The 8,979-nt window shown below is 52.4% G+C and overlaps 1 pseudogene; it reads right to left on the bottom strand.

Annotated features, from left to right (window-relative positions):
* Positions 1-5,879: 5,879 nt before the first annotated feature.
* On the bottom strand, positions 5,880-7,514 carry LOC131401873 (serine/threonine-protein kinase PLK1-like; annotated as a pseudogene).
* Between the last annotated feature and the right edge of the window lie 1,465 nt (positions 7,515-8,979).

Below are 8,979 nucleotides of genomic sequence, written 5' to 3'. Positions count from 1 at the left end.
GGCGTCTGCTCCCTCAACCCTTGTTAGCGACGTCAGCTTCCAGTTCACTGGTAATAGCTGCACTGAATAGCTGCAGTTGCCTGGAGTTCTCTTGCTTGGGAGCAGGAGTGGTGGGAAGTAGCATGTGAGTGATGCAGGGAGGAGGAAGCCCAGCTTAATAGAGCCTCAACGCTCAGTGGATTGGAGGAAAAAGAGGGGGCAGACCACGAGTCCCAGAAGTGAGCCATGCTAAAGCTCAGCCTGGCCTACGGTTGGCTGTAGGGGACAGGTGCTTCTCATCAGGGGTCTCCTGGCCACCGTCACATCTGCCACTGGTACTGCCCATCCACCATTTCCTTCCTGAAAGCTCAGAGTCATCTGGTGGTGGACACAAAGCTTTAACTTCCTCGGCTCACCTCGTGTTACTAATCCAGCCACCTGCTCTCCATCAGAACCCAGCTTCCGTCAGCCAGCCTGCTCTTGGCCCCGTCCTCACCCTACACCCCTACACTACTCCACCATGTTTTTCTCCCTGCTCTGATTCCTGCTGTCCTCTCACCAGGAAAACGCTCCCATTTCTCCTCATCACCGGAAATTGAACTTCCTTTGAGGTCCACTTAAAACTGGCCACCTGCGTGAGACTTCATCTTATGGCCCCAAGACCCGCCAATCTTTCCTGCCAGAGAACATTCCCTCACAGGCGGGGCCAGGTAGGGGTGGGAGGTGAGGCAGAAGCCCTGAGATGCTTGAGCCACAGAGAGTTCTGGTGTAAGTCTAGGTCTCCAAGTGCAAAGTGGGGCCTAGAAACCAGGCCAAGTTCAAACACTCTGACTGAGAGCCAAGTTGCCGGTGCCGTGGAAGGGTGAGCCCACAGCAGAGCCCAGAGCAGGCGGGTAGCAGGTCTGAAGGCCAGGGTGGTCATGGAGGGGAGCATTCAGGGAGAGAGAGGAACATCTGTGTGCAAGGAGATGTGTGCCAGAATATACATTATAAATCATGTTGTAGCATTATTTCTAACAAGGAAAAATTGGACCCAACCTTAATGCCCATCAAAAAGGGAATAGATAAATAAATAGTAGTGTAGTCAATCTTGTATCAACATGAATAAACCTCAAAAACTGAACAGTGAATGAAGAATATGCAGAGGACACAGTATGATGCCACCTAAAAAAGCTTGAAAGCTTGCAAAACCATATCATATATTATGTGTGGATACCTACATGTATAGTAACAGGCATGGGGAAACATGGATGGGAGAAACAAATACCAATTTCAAGAGAATGGGGAGAGAGGAAGAGAGGGAAATGGCACAGGGGAGGGCTAACGAGGTTTTAGTCTTTTAGAAAATTAGCTCAAGCAAATATGGGGAAATAGGGCATTTGTGTATTTGAACAGTATTCTCTATACTCTTTTGCGTGCTTGGAATATTTTATCATTTCTTAAAGGAAGATGGGAGGGCTCCGGGAGCAACCTCCTGCCGGTGACCAGCTGCAGCTGGCTTAGACTCGGGCTGCAGTCAGCCTCAGGTGAGGACATTAAGGGTATGACAAGGAATAGTTGACTCTTCTCAGAGCTCTGGTATCTTGCAAATCTGTCCTTCATCTCATATGTCTATGTCCTTTTCTCTAGTTTTCCCATACGGAGGCCGGGTCCCCTGAAGTCCCAGACTGTGCCTTCCTTTGAAGTCCCACAGCCCTTAGCAGTGAGCTGGGCACGGAACTGGACCGCAACGACAGTTTTGATCTGATTTCTCTCACCATTTTTGCCATGAATGAGACTCTATCCAATCTCTTTGTGTGTGTTCCACTTTGGCATGAAACATGCTGTCCACATGGATCTCCCTCCAGGGCTGCTGGGCCCACCCGGGACCTCACACACAGCCCCTCAGACTTGCCCACGACCACCTTCCACAAGGTCTCAGAAACCGTGGTCTGTAATCTAGAAAATGTTGAGGAGGAGGTTTGGCAGGTATGGAGTGAACCTGGAGGACAAGTGAGAGAATTCCACATGCTGGAGGCAGGAATTTCCTAAGACTTAGTGAGTTATTCAGTGCAGTTCCAAACATCAGAGGAGAAATGCCCACCAGTAGCTCTCCTTCCAGAACTTGGTTCTCCCAAGAGTTTTATGGCTCCAACAAATGGCAGTAACAGTGGATAAATGCTAGGGGTGAGTTTTATCTATATATACATATAGAATATATGTATACATTTGACAAATATGCTCCGGAGAATCTCTCACACACACACACACACACACAGAAGAGAAGGTGTCACTTGGGCAAAGCTGCCTGACTGGTTCATTCCAAGAGAAGCTTTCATCAGTGGTCTTCTCGGGGGGTTCTCAACCGTGGCTGCACATTAGAATCTCCTGGGAGCTTTCCAGACTACCAATATCCAGACCTCAGGCCAGCTAAGTCAGGATCTCTGGGAGTAGGTCTGGGCCCTTTTTTTTTTTTTTTTTGGTAAGGAAGACTAGCCCTGAGCTAACATCTGATGCCAATCGTCCTCTTTTTGCTGAGGAAGACTGGCCCTGGGCTAACATCTGTGCCCATCTTCCTCTACTTTATATGGGACGCAGCCACAGCATGGCTTGACAAGCGGTGCGTCGGTGTGCGCCCAGGATCCGAACCTACGAACCCCGGGCTGCCGCAGCGGAGCGCGTGCACTTAACCGCTGCGCCACTGGGCCGGGGTCTGGGCATTTTTAATATCTCCTCAGGTGCCTGTGAGGCACAGGGAGGGTCCCAGAGCCACTTGTCTACCCTGCATGCCATTGAGATGGGCACCAGCAAACCAAGCAGAACGGAATAAACCCTGCCCCTGGGGAGCTATGGAATAGTGGGGTGCAGGGTTGTACACACACACTCCAAGGGGCTGTGAGAGCCCAGGAAAGGAAACACAACTCTACCATCACTCTGGATGGTAAGAATGAGCAGGAAAAGGTGAGAGAAAGAGTAGAGACTCCCCAGCGACACAGGAAGGGGCATCCCTCTAGTTGTTGTGGGACAAGAGATTAAATCAACCGTTAGGAGACTACGAGATCAGGGTAGGGAAAGAACTCAAGGGTTCATCTGGTTTCCAGGCGCAAGCTTGCTCAAGCCGTTCCAAAGAAAGAGAACTTCATGAAAACACCCTGACAGGAGACCTGCTACCTCTGTTGGCAGCTCTGCCCATCCTGGGCAGGAAGTTCCCCTCACAGCTAACCTAGGGCAGCAGTCTAAGCCTGTTCCTGTTCCTGACCCAGCTGCCCCTCAGCCCTCAGGACACCCCTAGCTGTGGGAGGTGCATTCAGGCTAGAACACAGCATCCAGAAAATGAGCCCCTTCCCTCCAAACTGACGAACCTCGGGAAGGCAGATCCCACCCCCAAGGAAAGCCTTTGTGTGAAGGAGGGGTCCCCGGTTTCAGGAGACTGAGGGCAGTGGCTGCTCATCCTCTCTGAGAGTCCCTCAGCTGAATAAACAGAAAGCAGGATTTACACCACCCAGCACCTTTGGTGGGGCGGGGAAGTGCCAGCTGGGGTGTTACCCAAGACCTACGCATCTCCCCACACGGAGCAGCCAGGCTCACGGTTGGAATTTCAAGCACGTGCTCCAATTGTTCCCAGCAATCTGGTCGTTGGTATGCCCGGCACTTGGTCGTTGACCTGACGCTGGATTCTCATGGTTTGCTGTCCTATCAGAGACTGAGAGCCTTGAATACAACCGACACAGAGAAGAGCCAATAAAAAGCAGTTATAAAGACTGACCTGCCACCACCCTGCTCCCCAGGGGCCCAGCTGTGGGGTAACGACGCTGGCTGGTTTCCCCACGGTCCTTTTGTGTCAGCTGAAGGCTCCCCTGAACATTTCTTGTCAGTTACAAACCAAAGCTGGGGCCCCCAGGAATATGAGTCTCCCACGATAAGACTGGAATACAAATGGGGTTTAGATTTAAAGATCAGGTTAGATGGCATGTGATGGGAGAGGCACATGAAGAAGAAACCCTTTCCAAAGCTCCGTCACTCCACAGTGAAAATTCAAGTCACTCACAAGGCTCTGTCTGTTTTCAGTTCCCACCTCCTACTCCCCGGCCTTTGCCCAAAAAAGGAAAAAGGGAAGCTTTAAATCAAGTCACCCTAAATCCTCTTTTCTCCTTGAGATAATCTGGTATTTGTGTCTCTGCTGATGCAGTAGGTGTCTGGTGCCCCGGGCCCCCTCTGGCTCCTGCCACAGGACCACAGAGGTGGCCTCAAACATCTCCCTGCTCCTGCCCCTCCTCCCCACACACACCATTGGAAGGAAAAAGGATTCTACAAAATATAAGTAAATAGGGTCATGGAGATAAGCAGGAAGACCCAGGGGCAAACTGAAGCTTCTTCACACATTGCAAATTGGTCGTGGTCAGCACTAAGTTCCCCCATCAAGTCCCAGGTGAGATGGGCTTCTTAGCAGAAGCCGAGTCGGCCAAACGCTGGCAGAGTCCACGTCTTTCAGGGGAAGTGTGACATCAAACCCATCATTTGGGCCCCCAACTGATCCAGCCCCGCAATAGTCGCTGCCGCTTATTGAGCAGTAACTAAATGTTCTCTCGTGTAATCCTCTCAATAACCCCGATCAAGTGCTGATCCCTCGCTTTACAGTTGGGGGAACTGAGCCTCAGAGAGATTGAGTAACTTGCCCAAGGTCACACAGCAGTAAGTGGTAGAGCCAGGATCAGGTCATCTGACTCCGAGGCCTGGCTCGTAACCCTCAGCTGTAGTGCCACTCACGTGTGTGAGTTGGGTCAGCGTGCCATCGTCATCTCAGTTTGGTTACGTTCTTTGCCTGGGCCACCGCTGAACCATCTTCTCCAGCTTCCGTCCACTATGCCCTAGCCTTCCCTTCCTTCAACTGAAACAGCTGCCCTGAGTTTGTCCCTCCTGGACTTAATCCCCTCGCTAACGGACACACGCTGCTGTGAGGTATGTGAAGGGACACAGCTGGTCCCTGCCCCCTGGTCAGCCGGGGATCCCAGGCAGCCCTTCCCACAGCACCTACTACTTGGGGATTCCTTGCTTTCCTTCCTTCCTCCCTTTCTTTCTCCTTCACTGCCTTCCCTTTCTGTTTGCTTTTCAAGATTTTCTGCTCTCCAGCTAGATGACCTGGAGACAGTGGGGGTCTGTACTGGTCAGTCAAAGGAGGTCCCATAAGTGCCACCCTCTCCTCCCCAGACCACTCCTGAGAGATCTGTTCCTATGGCAGGGTCACCATAGCATCCTCAGGGCCCTATCAGCCCCCAGGGTCTCACACAGCTCCCAGCAGACCACTGCCTTTTGTCAAAGGAACTGCATTTGTGGAGGCCTTGTTCATGTGCTGTCATTGATTTTGTTGATATTTGCTACATAGCTTATTGGACCAAGGGACAGTGAAGAGGGACATCAGGCATCCCACGGACCCAGAGAGCCACCTGTGCCCTCACCTCAGAAGGACTCAGTTGTTGCTGCTGATTGGCTGAGACAGGTGGCTACCGAGCGACATACAACCAGTAGCCAATCATCACTCCCCACACCTTTTCTTTTTTAAAGATTCACACGTGTTTAAGGTGTACAAAGCCAAGGAAAGGACAGTCCCGAATTCAATAGCAATATTCTGCACAAGTCATACGGTGGAGTTGAGAGGGAAGGAGAAGAGGCCATAGAGCCCACACCAGGACATGTACAAAAATAACTTACATAGTAACCCCCACCTGCAAGGAGGATGGAGCTCTCGCTGGGCAGCACATTACAAAAAACAGCACTGTGGGAGCTAACTGGTACCGGCCCAAGGTGCCGGTGGGGGTGAGGAGGGGCACCGTCTGGAGGGGAGGGAGGCCTATGAGGAGGCCTGGAGGCCGCTGGTAGCCAAGTGTGAGCTCAGCAGCTAGTCCACCATGGGAGTGGTACTCCTACAGAAGGTTCTCATCACTGTAGGTCACAGATGCCATCAGTGGGCACAAGATGGGTTTGGTATGGTCCTGGGAGAAGTTGATCTGCACGCAGCCATTACTGAGGTGCAGGATGATGGCACTGCGGGTATGAAACCAGGTACACAGGTAGGGTGACCTTCCTGTGACGTGATCTTGGTACCCGCCTTCAGCAAATGTTTGCTCATGTCAGTTTCGGAAACACTTAAGGAGAGTGATCTTCATCAAGGAGTTGGGATGGGAACTCACAATGAGGTAGGACTCAGTACCATCACCCTCTGTGTACTGCAAGCTGTCACCATCGTGGTGGAGGATGAGGCGCACCCCCACACTCTTGTTACATAGCTAGTACCCAAGGCCGTACCTGGCTGACTAGTACCCCCACTTGCTGATCCAGAAGATGGGGATGCAAGCAGGATCCGCAGCCTCCTCTTGCCTCACCAGTCCCCGCTCTGAGGACTTGGAGGCACTGACGCCGCGCAGCTGCTGCAGCATGTCGCCAAGGTGGCAGGTGACCCCCTCACTGGTCTCCTGGACCATTGGTTCCTCTTTTTTCCCGGGACACTCTAACATGGGGTTCTCCAAGCCTTTATTGAGGACTGTGAGAGGCTCCTGGTTGCTGGGGTCTACGCTGTAGGGAGCGATGGAAAAACCCAGTGGAATGGTGAGGCACGTGATGGGGAGAAGGGCGGGGATAAAGTCAGAAGTAAAGAACTCATCTTGAGCAGCTCGTGAACGGTCGGGTGGGCAGTGGGATCTGTCTGAAGCATCTTCTGGATGAGCGAGGCTGCGACGGGGTTGAAGTGCTTGGCAGTACTGTATTCGTTCTCCTCGAGCCGGAGGTAGCTCTCTTTTAGGCAAGAGGTCGCAAAAGGTGGTTTGCCCACTAACAAGGTATACATGATGCACCCAATGGACCACACATCCACCTGGAAACTGTGTCCTTTCTTGCTCATCACCTCGGGAGCTGTGTAATTGGATGTCCAGCACAGAGTTGTCCTCTGCTCCCCGTCATATTCGACTTAGAATGCCAGTCCAAATCCCCTATTTTCACCTCCGATCCTCATTCAGGAAGAGTTCGCCCAGCTTGAGGTCCCTCCCGGTGAATAACTCGGTTTCGGTGCAGCCAAGGACGCTCTGCCGCAGGTAGTGGCGGGCCTCGGGCTCCGCCGCTGGGTTGCTCCGCTGGCGCAGCTCCGGGAGGGATCTCTGGTAGCCGAGCGCCAGCACCACGAACGCGAAGTCGTTGTCCTCGAGAAGGCCGTGGAAGCCTACGACGTGCTGGTGGGCGAGACTGCGGTGAACGGGTATCTCCACGGCCATCTCCTTCTGGCGCGGCTTGAGCAGCAGCGACTTAGGCACGCTCTTGTCCGCGACCATCTCCTTAGGGTCCGCGTCGGAGATCTCAAAGCACTTGACGAAGCTGCGCTTCCCCTAGACAGCGGTCCCGCAGACAGCACCGCCGGCTGCGCGGGTCCGCTAGGACCTTGGGAATCTCTTTTGCCCGCGGGGCGGCCGCCGGGGCCCTGGGAGCAGCAAGTCCGGGTGGGGGAACCGGGCTTTCCCCGGGTTGGCTGGTGCCGGCGCCAGCTGCCCTGCGGTCTCTGCCGCACTCATGTTCCCGGAGTTGCTCAGCGGACCTAGCAGGGTCTGGGCAGAGGTTTGGCACCCCTCCGCTGCTCAGATCCTCCAGGCGCCCCCCGCTCCCAGCCCCTGGACTGGGCTTATTTCCTGGGACAGAGGGGAAGTGGAGGCAGGCACTGGTAGGGAAGATGGCTTTGTCAGATTAACTCTCACTGGTAAAAATGCTCCGTCTCCCAGCCTCTGTGAGCAAGGCGACCCGGGCTCTTGTGTACCCAAGTGGTTTCCAGGCTGGTGGGTGGTTGTTTTTCCTCCAAGTCCTTGGCCAGCCCTGCATCTCACCCGAGGGCTGTGGTTTGGCAAATGTTTTGACTTGACACATTGGGCCCCGTGGTGGTATTTGGAGTTGTGAGACCGTTCTGTGCTAAAAGGAAAAATGAATGGTCTATTTAGAACCTGCTAACAATTCACAGTATAAAGAACAGGCAACAATTCTGCTGCTGAAATGCCGGCTTTCTGAGGGTAGCCTCAGGGGAGCTGGCTGTGTGGCAATTATGGCTCCTGCTCTGGATATTCCATCTGGAAGACCCCCTCATTGCTGTTGGCAATGCTTTCAGAAGGTTGTGCCTCTGCCCTGGCTTTTTCCGGCCTCTCCTCAACCGCTTCTCAGAACACTCTCCTCCTGGGGCCTGTGGTGTTCTTGGGCTGTGAGTGAGACCACTTTTGCTAAACCAGATGAACCTTGCCCTGGAGGAAGGAGGGAAGGGTGGCTGTTTGGGAATGCCTGAAACACCCTCTTGTGGGGTTGAGTTGTGAGGTTCTACCTCCCCGTGGCAGACATAGAGTTCACCTGAAGGAAGAAGCTGGCTTTCCTCTCAGAACAAAATGGCGCCTTCTGGAGCCTTGGATACACTCCAGGGTGTTTCTTTCACCAGAGTGATGCTTCATTTCCTTGCACCCTAGGATCGGAAGGGAAGGTGAGAACCATAGGCTTCTAAACACTCATTGTAATTAAAAACTGACCAGTTTGGGCCGGCCCTGTGGCTTGGTGGTTAAGTGCGCGCGCTGCGATGCTGGTGGCCTGGGTTCGGATCCCGGGTGCGCATCGAGGCGCCACTTCTCCGTTCATCCTGAGGCCGAGTCCCACATACAGCAACTAGAAGGATGTGCAGCTACGACATACAACTATCCACTGGGGCTTTGGGGGGAAAAAATAAAATAAATAAAATCTTTAAAAACTGACCAGTTTACTGAAATACCAAAGCTTGTTTCAAAGATTAACCAAATTAGGAATAGTGTTCATCTAATTTTTCAAAATGAATTCCTTTACAGGTAAAAGTAATCCCAATAAAAATCCTGATAGGATTTTGTATAGAAATTCACAAACTGATGCTAAAATTTATATAGAAATGCAAAAGATCTAGAAGAGCAAAAACAGTTTTGAAAAAGAAGAACAAAGTAGGAAGACTAACACTACTTGATTTGAAGACTTCCATAAAGC

Source organism: Diceros bicornis, chromosome 4, assembly GCF_020826845.1.
Source record: "Diceros bicornis minor isolate mBicDic1 chromosome 4, mDicBic1.mat.cur, whole genome shotgun sequence".
NCBI lineage: Eukaryota > Metazoa > Chordata > Mammalia > Perissodactyla > Rhinocerotidae > Diceros > Diceros bicornis.
This window is presented reverse-complemented; position numbering and strand designations above follow the sequence as displayed.